Below are 15,000 nucleotides of genomic sequence, written 5' to 3'. Positions count from 1 at the left end.
TATATTTTCCAACCTAAGAGTATTATCTTTTATCCCCTATAAGACAGACAGACAGACAGACAGACAGCTCAATCGATAGATACACACATCAAATCATATATGAAAACTGATATGAGACTGTGTATCAGTGACAAATGTATTTTTGTCCAGTGGAGAACAGCAAATAAAAACATCACACACCAGTAAAATATGCAATGCTGTTTCTGAATAACTACAGCTTCTCCAGCTGTTAATATCAATTTCATTATGTACTTATTTAAAACCAAAACACTTACATGACCGAAAGACACTACTAAAGTAGAAGAAAGCCTCTGTTTTCAGATGTTTTCTCTTTCTCATTTTAAAATCTGTGTAAACATGTAGAACAAAAAGACAAATTATTTATTTTTGTTTTCTAAAGGTGGATTAGTTGTAACACTGTGTCACAGCTAAGCTTGCAGTGCGGGGGCTGTATATAAGCCTGGCTAGCACCTGCTTGTCTCTAATGCTTGTTTTGAAAAAACTTACTTGCATGCCCTGAAAATACTGTTTGGCACAGATCTCTTTAAAACACCGCTCCCTCCCCTTCCTCCAAAAATAAAACTAATAAATCTACATAATATATGTGACATATTCACTTTACTTAAAAGACAATGAGTTTGCTTTGAATGTAATCCTGCTAGTTATCACTCTGTTTTTATAACGTATCTGAAATCGGATTACAATCTTTTTACTGTAACTGTACCGGATTATAGTTACCTTTTTTTATGCTCATTGCATAGCCACATGTTTGTCTATTCTGGCCTTGGTTTACTTGATAATTTATTTAATGATTACTTGTTAATATATCACAAAAAGAGATCCCTGGTGTTTAGCTTGTTTTGATGTAGTGTCAATTCTGTAAAATGACAAAGTGTGAACATCAAATGACTTACATGTAACAGGCTTTCTCACATAAAATAAGAAATATTAATGCTTTAATTTGATATTTTTGATGTTTCTAAAATTTAAATAAACAGGTGACAAACCAAGACTTACTGATGGTCCTCATGAATGTTCTGGAAGACTAGAAGTACCAAAAAGTAATGAATGGTCGACAGTGTGTGATGCTGGCTTTGACCAGCAGGATGCAGAGGTTGTGTGTCGAGAGCTGGGCTGTGGACGTCCTGTGGAGGTGCTGGGAGCAGCTGCTTTTGGCAGAGGGGAGGGTCAGGTGTAGTCTGAGGAGTTTCAATGTGAGGGGAATGAATCTCATCTTTACTCCTGTAAAAAAAGTTCCACAAGCAAAAATATCTGCACCCATGACTACGACGTGGGAATAACATGCACTGGTTAAGTATCAGTCATTAATATGTCATTAATAAAGACTGCATTCTAATCAGTTCAATATGTGTGAAATTACATGAACAATGAGTTGTATTTGTTCATCTTCAAGCTGGCAAGTTGCTGCACATCATTAAACTCTCAACTCCATGTTTAGGTCATACTCAGGCTCGACTGGTGAGCGGCTCTGACTCTTCTAACTGTTCTGGTAGAGTGGAGCTCCAGTACATCAGTGAATGGGGCACAGTGTGTGATGTAAGCTGGGATATGAGAGATGCCAGTGTCCTCTGTGGTCAGCTGAAGTGTGGGAGTGCTGTGGCTGTGTTGGGATCAGACTGGTTTGGGGAGGGGAGTGGTCAGATCTGGGCTGATGTGTTTGATTGTCAGGGGAACGAAACACACCTGTCAAAATGTCCCATTTCATCATGGAGTCGAACTGCATGCTCTCATAAACAGGATGTTGGAGTCATCTGTAGTGGTGAGTGGCTCCTAATGTATTTCACAAAAATTCTGCTCTTCTAAAAAAGTGTTTGACTAGGTCTCTTGCATCTGTAGTCAAAAAGGAAATATGTACTTCACTGTATTGTTCTTCTTTAGATTCAACTCTGGCGTTTAATGAGGGGCAAGTGCGGCTGTCTGGTGGGATAGAATGTAAGGGGGAGGTGGAGGTTTACTTCAGGCAGAATTGGAGGAGAGTTCTGCCGGACTCCTGGAGTGAGTCTGTGGCCTCTGTGGTCTGTAGACAGCTGGGCTGTGGCTCTGTGATCAGCTTCTCCAGCTCCTCTACATCCAGTCCTGAACACAGTTACATGTGTGTGACGGATTTCAATTGTTCTGGGAGTGAAGCTCATCTGCGGAACTGCAACAGCGCACAAGCAGTCAACTGCAGCTCCAGAGAACAGCTCTCAATCACCTGTACTGGTAAGAATTACGGCAGTTAAAAAATAACAGTTGCTAAGAATTTTCTTAAAATAATTCTCACCAAAATGTCTTGTAATCTTTGTTTATTTCACAGTTAATTTTCTTGATAATGCAGAAATCAATGAGTAATACATTGTTCTTAACCTAAAACAGCTGTAATGTATAAATAATATTAAGGTGAAATGTTAGAAAATGTGTGTGTCTGTGTGTGTGTGTGTGTGTGTGTGTGTGTGTGTGTGTGTGTGTGTGTGTGTGTGTGTGTGTGTGTGTGTTTGTGTGTGTGTGTGTGTGTGTAGGTAAGTTTAATCCAGCTCACAGCTCCATCAGGCTGGTTGGTTCTGGGGGAGACTGTGCAGGAAGGCTGGAGGTTTTCCACAAGGGCTCATGGGGGACAGTGAGTGATGACTTGTGGGATATTAAGGACGCGCAGGTGGTCTGCAGACAGCTGCAGTGTGGAGTGGCCCTCAGTGCTCCTGTACCAGCCCGGTTTGGACCTGGAACTGGATCCATATGGCTGGTGGAGTGTGAGGGGAGTGAGACGTCCCTGTTGAACTGCAGATTTCAGCTGTCTGGAGAGGATGATTGTGAACACAGGAAGGATGTAGGAGTCGTGTGTTCAGGTAAAATGTGTTAAATGCTGTTGTACTTGAAATTTTAAGTCAACTGTAGCTGACAGATCCTTCAAAGTTTCACAGTCTTTGAAAATGTTATATACACACATACATCACATTTTAAACTATTCATATGCAAACTAGGAGAGTTTATACAAAAGATAAATGGTAAAAATGCTAATCTTCTAAAGTAGCATCATTTAATAATAGGTCATACTAGAAGTAATACCACGTAGCAATGATTTTCAGCAAATTATTTATTTACCCATCAGAGTTTAAAGAGTTCAGACTCACTGAGGGCTGTGAGGGGAATCTGGAAGTGTTCTACAATGAAACCTGGGGTAATGTGTGTGAAAATGGAATAGATGAAGAAACAGCAAGTTTGATCTGTCAGGAGCTGAACTGTGGAAGATCTGGCAGGGAGAATCGAGATGAAGCAAGAGTTAAATCAGCTCCTAACTGGCTGGATGATCTGAAATGTAGGAAACATGACTCCACTCTGTGGCATTGTCCATCTTCACCCTGGGGAAATTATAGGTGCAACGAGGTGGCTCAAATTACCTGTTCAGGTAGGGAGCTTGTGGTGGTTTTCTATGTTGACATGAACAGAATGTGTATAAATCTGTTTATGACAAAATGTATAATCAAAACAGGTTTATGTAAACAGTTTCATGTAAAGATATTATTTTGACATATTCATAGATAAGCAAAATCATCTTGTGCAGCGAAGTCATCTGAAATGCTCTTCATCATCTCCCTATCAGAGACAGTGCTCAAGTAAGGACTTTTTCAAATAAATAATAAAATTAAGTCCTGCACAATCACTGTTTCTGTATCTCCTCATATGTGATGTGTGTGATTTAGATCACCTGCCTTTCAGGCTGAGGGGAGGAAAGGGAATCTGCTCTGGAAGGTTGGAGGTGTTTTATAACACTAAGTGGGGGTCTGTCTGTGATGATCTGTGGGACATCAGGGATGCTCAAGTTGTCTGCAGGCAGCTGGGCTGTGGGCCGGCGCTGAGTGCTGATGGGAGTGCTGTCTTTGGTGCTGGTAAAGGGCCTATCTGGCTGAACAGAGTGAAGTGTAGAGGGAATGAGATTCACCTGTGGGACTGTCCTCATTCCCTCAAGAAACACACTGAGTGCTCCCACAGGCAGGATGCTGGAGTCACCTGTAAAGGTTAGTAGAGTCTCCTGGACTTTGGAGTTTCTGAGTCCAATCAAGACAGTTTAACTTGCCTATCAAAACATATAGAAGGCTGCTTTGAAAGACTGCATTGATGCAGATATCATCTAATGCTAGTCTGACACATGCAGTTCTTGTGACGTCTGATACAGAATTTCCAGTTTACATGACTTCACTTTAGTGCTTTTGTGATTTGTGCTTTGTTGATTAATTTTATGTATTACTTCTGTATTTACAGATATATCAGTGCCTACTACTACTACACCCATAACACCAACCATCACCTTCACCACTACAGGTACTATTTGTATCTCTTAGGTCATTTTTCTAAATCTTTTTGAAAAGGTTGTTCAGTGCCCTATAAAGCTTCTGTTCTGTATTTTTATTTGCAGTTGATCAGACACTGAAGAGAACAACCACTCCTCCACAAACTCTTTCACCATCCATTTATTCGGTGTCTCTCCTAGTTCTGGGAGCGGTGCTCTTCCTGGCCTTAGTGCTTCTGGTTGTGCTGTTTTACCAGAACAGAGTGCTCAGGAGAGGTAGAGAGAGTCAGAGATCATCTACAATCCACTTTCTGTACATTCTCTAAACATCATTAGTCCTCCAATCCATCATCAGTCCTCTCTTCTGCTCATCCGGTTCCATGTTTCTCTCTGTCCCCCTCACAGTGCTCTCTAAGAGGAGGCGTAAGACTTTGACTGAGGCAGTCTATGAGGAGATTGACCGCAGATACATCACTAAAAGAAGTGACTTGACTCAAAGAGGTGAGTGATATATGGAGTGTTTTACACGCAGATTATTCTGTTAAACTAAAATATATTTACATTTCAGATTAAAAATTATACTGCAATAACAGTAAATTAGTTAAGTGAGAGTTTAGTGTATATTAATGTGCAGCTCATGTGCTATGAAATGTGCAGTTAGAGTAGATCTAGTGTGTAAATTCTGCTGATAAGCATCTATCAGGCAGCTGAAGTTAAACTGAGTAATTCCTGTAAAACTTCCATATTTGGACATACAGAGAAACCACACAGCTGCAGGTGTGTGTGTGTGTGTGTGTGTGTGTGTGTGTGTGTGTGTGTGTGAGTAGAGAGAGAGAGAGAGCGAGAGAGAGAGCGTGAGAGAGGGTGTGATCATGTCATCATCACTGTGTGTGCATGTTTATGTATTTGTGTGTTTCTGTGTGTGTGTGTGTGTGTGTGTGTCTGTCATTGAGTTATTGAGTGAATGAGGCCATTAATGATTGAATAAATTAATAAATGAATGAGTTAGTAACTGAGTGACCAAGTGAGTGACTAAGTGAACTAGTGATAAAGCAAGTGAGTGACCCAGTGAGTGGCCAAGTGAGTGAGTAGAATAGGTGAGTGGTTTAGTTAGTTACCAAATGATTAATAAGTTAGTGACTTACTCCATGACTGACTGAATAAGAGAACAAGTGACCAAGCGATGGCCAATTGAGTGGCCAAGTGAGTGATGGAGTGATTAATTATAAGTGAGTGACCATGTGCAATGAACAATCAAGTAATAGAGTGATTGACCAAGTAAGCAACCAAATGAATGAGTGACCAATTGAATGATCATGTGTGTGGACAATTGACCAATATTCAGAGTTAATGACCAAGTGATGGAGTGAGTGAGCAAGTGATAGAATGAGCAATTGAGTGACCAATTGGCTAAGTGATTGACTGAGTGAGCAAGTAAAGTGATTTGTGAGTGACCAAGTGAGCGTCCAAGTAAGTTAATGTGACCAAGTGACAAAGTGAGTAAATGACCAAATATATAATCAAATAAATGACCCTTAGAGTAATTGAGAGACCAACTGAGTGACTAAGCGACCGACTAAGTGACTAATTATATATGAATGGTCAAGTATGTGACCATGTGACCAAGTGAGTGAACAAAGGAGTTGGAGTGACCAAATGACCAAGAGTATGAGTGAACAAATGAGTGACTGGGTGAGTAACAAAATGACCAAGTGACCAAGTGACTGAATGACCAAGTGACCGAATGACCAAGTGATCAAGTCAGTAACAAAGTGAATGACCAACATGATGAGTGACTGAGTGACTGTGTGTGTGATTGAATGAGTAAGTTATTCAGTGAGTGAGTAAATGAGTCAGTGAGTGACTCTGTGGAATAGTTAAATTAATTTTTTTCTTCTCTATAGTCCATTGCTGCAGTAAATACACTGACAGATTTGATACAATATGTTGATCCAGTCAAACCAGAACAAACAAAAATAAGGAAGGTATTAAGGATAGTAAAGGAAGCTTATTTCAACTTTTTGGATGCTACCTCTGAGTTAATAAGTCAGTCAGTCAGAGTAGTCAGTCAGTGAGCCAGTGTTTGTGTTATTTAGCGGTAGCGTGCTGTACTTGTGCCAAGTGTGGGTGGTTGTTATTAAGGCAGCTGAGTCTTATACTGGACTCAGCTGCCTTGCCCTTCTCACGCAATGTCATTGATGCTAAAGCTCCACTCTTCCACAGCCTCCCTATTGCCTTTCCAGCAGTGGTCATTCACAAGCTATCTGATAAAATAAAGGTGTGGTATTTTGGGCCTCATATGGTATCCAGCCCCAGGTCCAAAGTTTAAGGTCCCACTGGAGATAGGCCCCTTTCTCCCTCTCTCTCTCAGTTCCAGACAGATGAGATCATTTTAAATTAGGGGCGTATGTTGTACCTTAGTTCACAAAAACAACTGGCCTAGATAAAGCGGCAGGGTCAGAGCTGTTTTTCAGATGAAATTCATATTGGCTGCGAACCCTCTCTCAGGCAATCCATGGTGCCTGATTTTGATGCTGGTCTTCTCTGTAATAAACCTTTTTATATACAAGTAAGACAGTGTCAGCAGACATTCCTTCATCATCTTCACGTCATCACTATTTGATAAACAACAGAAGTTCTTCAGATCTTAATCGCTTCCACAACTGTTATTCATGTAAGTCCTCCATTTTAATGATTCACACAAAAGCTACTTGAGCACTATTTGCTGTTTCTTGTGGAGAACCATCAGCTAAACTGTGAGCATGAGATACAAGCCAAATCCATGAAGTGTAAATGCAAGAACACATGACAAAAAGCTTTACAGCACAAAGTTAAAGCCATTAACACATCAATTTAGAGATAACTAGCACTAGACCAACTAAACTCTATCACAATCAGCCTGTTCAAAAACATAATCAGTGCAGCATTCAACAAATAACAATAAACATATGAAATGTCCAAAAATAAGATAATAGAAGTCAAAATGGCATGCCAATTTATACAACATTTTGGACTAAGATCATAAGCAGAATAATGAAAATACATCCAGCAGTAATATATTCATCAGACTGGTAATGTGAAAATACTGTAGTATATTATTATTATTAAAGTCCTTTGAGCATCCTCACCACAGCTGGTCTTTGTCCTATTTTAACATGACTATAATTGTGTAAGTAGAATAGAATTACATGAGTTACTCTTCTGTTTTGTTTTACAAATATCAGTAATACACAAGCATAAGGGTCATTGAATGTCCAGCCCTATTTACTGATGACTTTCCAGAATATCTAAATGCATATGTCACTTTAGACACTGCTCCTTAATCCAAAATTGAGGTTAACTGTGCCTGCTCAGCACCTTTTTTCCATTTCATTGCTTATTTCTCCACTCATTTATTAATTTTTTTTTCATGAATTTGTCACCAGATTTTGCTCCACAGCACTCAGAGGATTGTGGGAGGTTCTTCATTCTGAACATGTTTCATAACTGTTCTGCTCTTCTCTAACAGGAAGTGTCCTCTCTGAAGAACAGCATTCAGGATATGAGGATGTGGATGAGGAGCTTCTCTCAGGTAAGAGAGAAGGACCAGAACACGTGTGTCTGTCCATTGAGAAATGTTAAAATCACAATTTAAAAATAAGAACATTTATCACTACATTTATTTATTGGAATTGATTACACAGAGTTGTCACTCTCAGTCAGTTGATTGTGAAGAATGCATGAAGTGTTGTGGTGGTTTTAGTGCATTTTGGATGTGAGATGATCTGAGCTGTATGATAGTAAAGAGCTGTCTGAAGAGTTTTGAGAAACTCTTGACATTTGAGAAGTATTGAGAAATGTATGTAAAAATCATTTTAATCTCATTATGTAACTTAACTCAAATGTAGTGTTCTGAAATTATTAAAAGTATATGTTTGATGAAATTATTGCTTATAATATTAAAATCTACTTTTCTTAATATTTTATCTTATATTATTTTAAACTCAGTTAAAATTAATAAAGTTTTTTTGTTTTGTTTTTTGTTTTCACATGTGTGGGAGTGTAATTGTGTGATGGGTGAAGGGGCAAAGCGTTTGGGTCTGTGTTGTAGTGTTGTGTCTGAGAGTGCCCTCTACTGTCTGTACTGATATTATTTTCTGTTCACAGTGCTCCACAGCACTCAGAGGCCTGTGGGTGGCTCTGCATTCTGAACATGTTTGATGACTGTTCTGCTCTCCTCTAACAGGAAGTGTCCTCTCTGAAGAACAGCATTCAGGATATGAGGATGTGGATGAGGAGCTTCTCTCAGGTAAGAAGACCAGAACACGTGTGTGTGTCTGAGTTTATTAAGTCAAGTTTATTTTAGTCATGTTTAATGTGAAGAACATTTAGGCCCAGGGTAAATCTAATATTTGATACACAGCACCAGAAGTGAGGAGTAACCAGTCACATTCATTCAGTTAAATTTACTCAGTTACATGAGTTCATGTAAACTACATGAACAACTACATATTTATCTACATTATTTATGAGGAAAGTAATTTTGATTCAATTACAATGTAGACATTTTTTATAGTACCATTTGTTGCTCTTTGCTAATGCAGACAGAAATTCTCTTTATCAGTGAATCTAGTTTGTTTCTCTAATTTAAGATTTGATTAATCTCTAGATCAGAAGTGTCTGTTGGAAATGATTCTCTCCATAAACATATAACTTAACTCCATAATGATAACGGAATCACACGCTGAAATTGTTATGTTAATGCATATCTGAATGTGGATTTTGTTGTGATATGTAGCTAATAGTGATGCAATTTGCTCTTATTGCAGCAAAGTCTCTGACTGAAGTAAAGCCAGAATATTATGATGATGTCACCACCAGTGGCCTGATAAGTGAGTTACATCATTAATTAATCATCTGATTTTGTCTTTACATTAAATCACAATGTAAAAATATGATTGAACTGTTTGTAAAGTCAGTCTGCTTTTATTTGATTAAGCTGAAACGAAAGAGAACGAAGCAGAGAGCTATGATGATGTCATCACTGCTGGACAGATCTCTGATAGTGTAGCAGGTTTGTTTCTGTTTTCAGGTTTTTCAAATTAAGCAGGGCTTAAAAAGCTTAACAAATGCTATGAAATTATAATGATCTAATAATCTGTATCCAGGCCATAAGTAGGATCAAAATTTTAGTGAGGTCCATTTTGCAGAAATGTGACCTATATTTCATAGAGAATAAACTAACTACTGAAAATGAGTACTTTACTGACTGTAAGTTTCTCCTAGTTTTTTGTAACCATATCATTGCTCCATTGTTACCCATCTATAACTATTATGCCACTTTTCCTTTCATTTGCTTTTTCCCGTTTCCTCAAATTTTTCTACCTGCTATTCCTTTCCCAAAAGTTTAATTAATCATGTAACTACAATCCCATTTCCAAAAACAGTTGAGATGCTGTGCAGAATGTAAATAAAAATATAATATGATATAAATTGTGTACCATGAAAAACATTTAAACCATATTTTTAAGTGAGAGAGGTAAATGAAATAAAATCAGTTGAAACTACTCACTACACTCATTTCATTGAACACATATTTTCAGCTAATCTTTCATAATTACCATATAAATAAACCTATTTCCAAAAACATTGGGATGCTGTGCAAAATGTAAATAAAAACAAATGCAATCTTGTACAAATAATTTAAACCCTGTATTTCATTGAAAATATTACAAAGACAATATATCAAATGTTGAAACAGAGATTTTCTATTGTTTCTTGAAAAATATGCCCATTTTGAATTAGATGCCAACAACACGCCTCAAAAAAGTTGGGACAGGGGCATGTTCTTCATCTTCTTTTAACAACACTCTGCAAGCATTTGGGAACTGAGGATTAGAGTCTCCAGGGCCCCACCCTGGAGCCAGGCCTGGGGGAGGGGCATGTCAGCGAGCGTCTTGTGGCTGGGCATTTACTCATGGTGCCTGGTCGGGCCCAGCCCAAAGGAGTTACATGAGTCCCCCCTTCCAGTAGTAGGGGTTCGGTGCTTTGTGGATCGGGCAGTGGCCGAAGGCATGGGCCTTGGCGTTCTGATCCTTGGTTGCTGAAACTGGCTTTTGGAACTTGGAATGTTACCTCACTGATGGGGAAGGAGCCAGAGTTGGTGCGTGAGGTTGATTGATACTGGCTAGTTACAGTTGGGCTCACCTCAACACACATCTTGGGCTCTGGGTCCAATCTCCTTGTGAGGAGCTGGACTTTATTCTATTCTGGAGTTGCCCATGGTGAGAGGCGGCGGGCAGGTGTGGGCTTTCTCATAGCCCCTTGACTTGCCGCTTGTATGTTGGGGTTTTCTCCGGTGCATGAGAGGGTAGCTTCCCTATGCCTTCGGGTTGGGGGACGGGTCCTGACTGTTGTCTGTGCTTATGCACCGAACAGCAGTTCAGAGTACCCAGCCTTCTTAGAGTCCTTGGGAAGGGTGCTTGAAAGTGCTCCTCCTGGAGACTCTATTGTCTTACTGGGGGACTTCAACGCTCACGTGTGTTCAACGCTCACAGTGAGACCTGGAGGGGTGTGATTGGGAGGAATGGCCTCTCTGATCTGAACCCGAGTGGTGTTCAGTTTTTGGACTTCTGTGCAAACGACAGTTTGTCCATCACAAACACCATGTTTGAACACAAGGATGTCCATAAGTGCACATGGCACCAGGACACCCTAGGCCTCAGTTTAATGATTGACTTTGTAGTCGTGTCATCGGACTTGCAGCCATGTGTTTTGGACACTCGGGTAAAGAGAGGAGCTGAGCTGTCAACTGATCACCACCTGGGGAATCGTGGGGGAAGATGCCGGTCATACCAGGCAAACCCAAACGTATAGTGAGGGTTTGCTGGGAATGTCTGGCAGAAGAACCTATCAGATTGATCTTAAACTCACACCTCTGTCAGAACTTTGACCAGATATCGGGGGAGGTGAGGGACATCAGAATGGGCCATGTTCCACTCCTCCATTGTTGAAGCGGCTGACTGTAGCTGTGGTTGCAAGGTAGTTGGTGCCTGTCGGGGTGGTAATCCTCGAACTCAGTGGTGGACATCCCAAGTGAGAGATGCCATCAAGCTGAAGAAGGAGTCCTACCGGGCATGGTTGGTCTATGGGACACCAGAGGCAGCTGGCAGGTATTGACAGGCCAAGCTATCTGCGGCTTCAGTTGTCGCCAAGGCAAAAACCCGGGTGTGGGAGGAGTTTGGTCGGACCTTGGAAAGTGACTAAGTCAGCTCCGAAAAGATTCTGGCAAACCGTCAGGCGACTCAGAAGGGGAAAGCAGTGTGCCACTAGCACTGTATATAGTGGAGATGGTGTGCTGTTGATTTCGACTGGAGACATCATTGGGCGGTGGAAGAAATACTTTGAGGACCTTCTCAATCCCACCGATACGTTCTCCAGTGAGGAGGCAGAGTCTGGGGACACAGGAATAAGCTTGTCCATTACTGAGGCCGAAGTCGCTAAGGTAGTTAAAAAGCTCCTTGGTGGCAAGGCACCAGGGGTGGATGAGATCCATCTGGAGTTCCTCAAAGCGCTGGATGTTGTGGGGCTGTCTTGGCTGACATGCCGGGGGCAGTGCCACTGGATTGGCAGACTGGGTTGGTGGTGCCTCTTTTTAAAAAGGGGGACCGGAGGGTGTGTTCCAACTACAGGGCAATCACACTCGTCAGCCTCCCTGGTAAGGTCTATGCAGGGGTACTGGAGAAGAGACTCTGGCTTATAGTCGAACCTCAGATTCAGGCAGTAAGCATGTGGTTGGGATAGTGTAGCGGTTAACACCTCTGCCTTCTACGCTGTAGACTGGGGTTCAATCCCCGACCTGGGCAAACACCCTACACTATACCAATAAGGGTCCTTGGGCAAGACTCCTAACACCGCCTTGCCCTACCTGTATAAAAAAAGATCAAATTGTAAGTCGCTCTGGATAAGAGCGTCAGCCAAATGCCGTAAATGTAAGTCAGACTCGTTCCCAGTGAGACTTGGACTCTGTCAGGGCTGCCCTTTGTCACCTTATTTTCATGAATAGAATTTCTAGGCGCAGTCAGGGGATGGAGTGTGTCTGGTTTGGTGACCTCAAGGTCACATCGCTGCTGTTTGCAGATGATGTGGTCCCATTGGGGACATCAGGTCGTGAACTTCAGCTTTTGCTGGATCGGTTTGCAGCCGAGTGTGAAGCTGCCGGGATGAGAATCAGTACTTCCCAATCTGAGCTCATGGTTCATAGGCGGAAAAGGGCGGAGAGCCCTCTCTGGGTCGGGGATAAGCTCTTGCCTCAGTATCTCAGGGTCTTGTTCACGAGTGATGGTAAAAGGGAGCGGGAGATTGACAGGCAGATTGTTGTTGGGTCAGCAGTGATGGGAGCTCTTTACCAGTGTGTTGTGGTAAAGAAAGAGCTGAGCCATAAGGCAAGGCTCTTGATTTACTGGTCGATCTATGTTCCCACCCTCACCTATGGTCATGAGCTTTGGGTAATGACCGAAAGAATGAGATTGTGAATACAAGTGGCCGAAATGAGTTTCCTCCGCAGGGTGTCTGGACTCTCCCTTAGAGATAGGGTGAGAAGAGCCAATGCTTCTCCATGTCGAGAGGATCCAGCTGAGGTGGTTCGGGCATCTGGTTAGGATGCCTCCTGGATGCCTCCCTCGGGGGCAAGTCCAACCGGGAGGAGACCCCGACCCCGGGGAAGACCCAGGACACGCTGGCGTGACTATATCGCCCAGCTGGACTGGGAGCGCCTCAGAATCCCCCCGGGGAATCTTATTGCTTAGTATGTTTTGTATTGTATTGCCCCCATGACCCGAACCCCGGAGAAGCAGAAGATAATGGATGGATGGATGGATGTTTTCTAATTCTTATTTGATATAGGATTTAAACTGCTCAACAGTTCAGGGTCTCCTTTATCATAGTTTTTATTTCATAATGCGCCAGATGTTTTCAGTGGTGACAGATCTGGACTGCAGACAGGCCAGTTTAGAACCTGGACTCTTTTAATACAGAGCAATGCTGTTGTAACTCATGCAGAATGTGATTTGGCATTGTCTTGTGAAAATATTCAAGACCTTCCCTGAAAAAGACATAATTTGGATGGCAGCATACAAAACATGTACATATTGTTCAGCATTAATGGTGCCTTCACAGATGTGCACATCACCCATGCCATGTGCACTAATACACCCTATACCATCATGAATACTGGCTTTTGAACTGTGCACTGATAACAAGCTGAGTGGTCTTTTGCATAGAGGACACAGTGTCTATAATTTCCAAGAAGAATTTCAAATTTTGATTTGTCAGACACAGGACACTTTGCCACTTCCCCTCAATCCATTTTAAATGAGCCCAGAGAAGGTAGCAACATTCCTGGATCCTGTTTATATATGGTTTCTTTGTGTCTTAGAGTTTTAACTTGCATTTGTGGATGCAGTAATGAACTCTGTTCACAGACAGTGGTTTTCAGAAGTGTTCCTGAGCCCATGCAGTGATGTCCACTACAGAATCATGTCTGTTTTTAATGCAGTACTGTCTGAGGGCCAAAAGATCACAGCTAGTAAATATTGATTTTTGACCTTGTCGCTTGCATACAGAGATTTCTCCTGATTCTGTGAATCTTTTAATTCTATTATGTACTGTAGATTACGTAAAGCAAAAGTTCTTTGCTATTTTATGTTGAGAAAACTTTAGTCTTAGTTGTTGCACTATTTGATTGTCCAGTCTTTCATAGAGTGGTGAACCCCTCCTCATCTTTACTTCTGAAAGACTCTCTGGCATGCTTTTTTATACCTAATCATGTTACTGACCTGTTGTCAATCAACCCCTGTGATGGTGCAGTGTATGCCCATCACTGAGATTAATAGGAATGTTGTATGTACCTACCTTGATGTCCTGTGTAGAAGGGGATGAGGGCAAATGGGAGGTAAAGGGGACCAAGGCTTCTTGTCCCTGTTGGGCGGATCCACCTTCAGGGAGGGAAAGGGGCCTCAGTGTTCTAAAGGGGGAAAACCTGCAAAGGAATTAATTAGTTAATTATTGAATACTAGTCACGACTAGTCAGTAGCTGTATAGATGGGTGTGTATATATGTTTGTGTGTGTATGTAAATTAGAGCCCTGGGACATCGTCCCTTCAAGCAAGTTATTAGTTTAGTCGGGGCGGGGCTTCGACGATAAGAACGCTCTGTGTTCTTTCAGCCAGGTCTTCTCAGCTACCTGTGGGAGGAGTGGTTTAATCCCGGTGTGATACTGTTAGCTGCTTGTAACAGCTAGGGAATAACCTGTGTGATGAGGATTAGCCTTGCAGCGAAGCCTCAAGTTTATCTTTCGTTTTATTTCTGTTTGATTCAGTTTTTCTTTTGTTTTGTGTGTAATAAAATAAGCACGTGTGCACTTGAACTTGGAGTCTCGCCTCCTCGTATCCACACCCACGCCCATAGCGCCAAATTGGCCGTGCGTAAATCCCGGCGGCTCTTCTTTTGGAGGTTGCACCGTTACAACCCCCAGATGTTTTTTTAGCACTGCACAACTTTACCCACATTTTGTTGCCCCCCTCCCCTTTTTTGGAACACACTGTTGGCATCAAATTCAAAATGGGCATATATTAAAAAAAGAAAAAAAACAGTAAAATTTCTCAGTTTGAACATTTGATTAGCTGTCTTATATTATTAATATAAGGTTTCAATTATTTGAACACTCAATGAAATGA

General features: G+C 41.4%; 1 protein-coding gene and 1 pseudogene across 1 annotated transcript in view; both read left to right on the top strand.

Moving 5' to 3' along the window:
* The window catches only part of LOC108412925 (deleted in malignant brain tumors 1 protein-like), a 267,541-nt gene that overhangs the window by 142,763 nt on the left and 109,778 nt on the right, over nucleotides 1–15,000 (top strand). The gene's annotated exons all lie outside the window — the stretch shown is intronic.
* LOC119263714 overlaps nucleotides 1–15,000 on the top strand; it is a 35,380-nt pseudogene that overhangs the window by 9,033 nt on the left and 11,347 nt on the right.

Source organism: Pygocentrus nattereri, chromosome 1 (assembly GCF_015220715.1).
Source record: "Pygocentrus nattereri isolate fPygNat1 chromosome 1, fPygNat1.pri, whole genome shotgun sequence".
Classification (NCBI taxonomy): Eukaryota; Metazoa; Chordata; class Actinopteri; order Characiformes; family Serrasalmidae; genus Pygocentrus; species Pygocentrus nattereri.
This window is presented reverse-complemented; position numbering and strand designations above follow the sequence as displayed.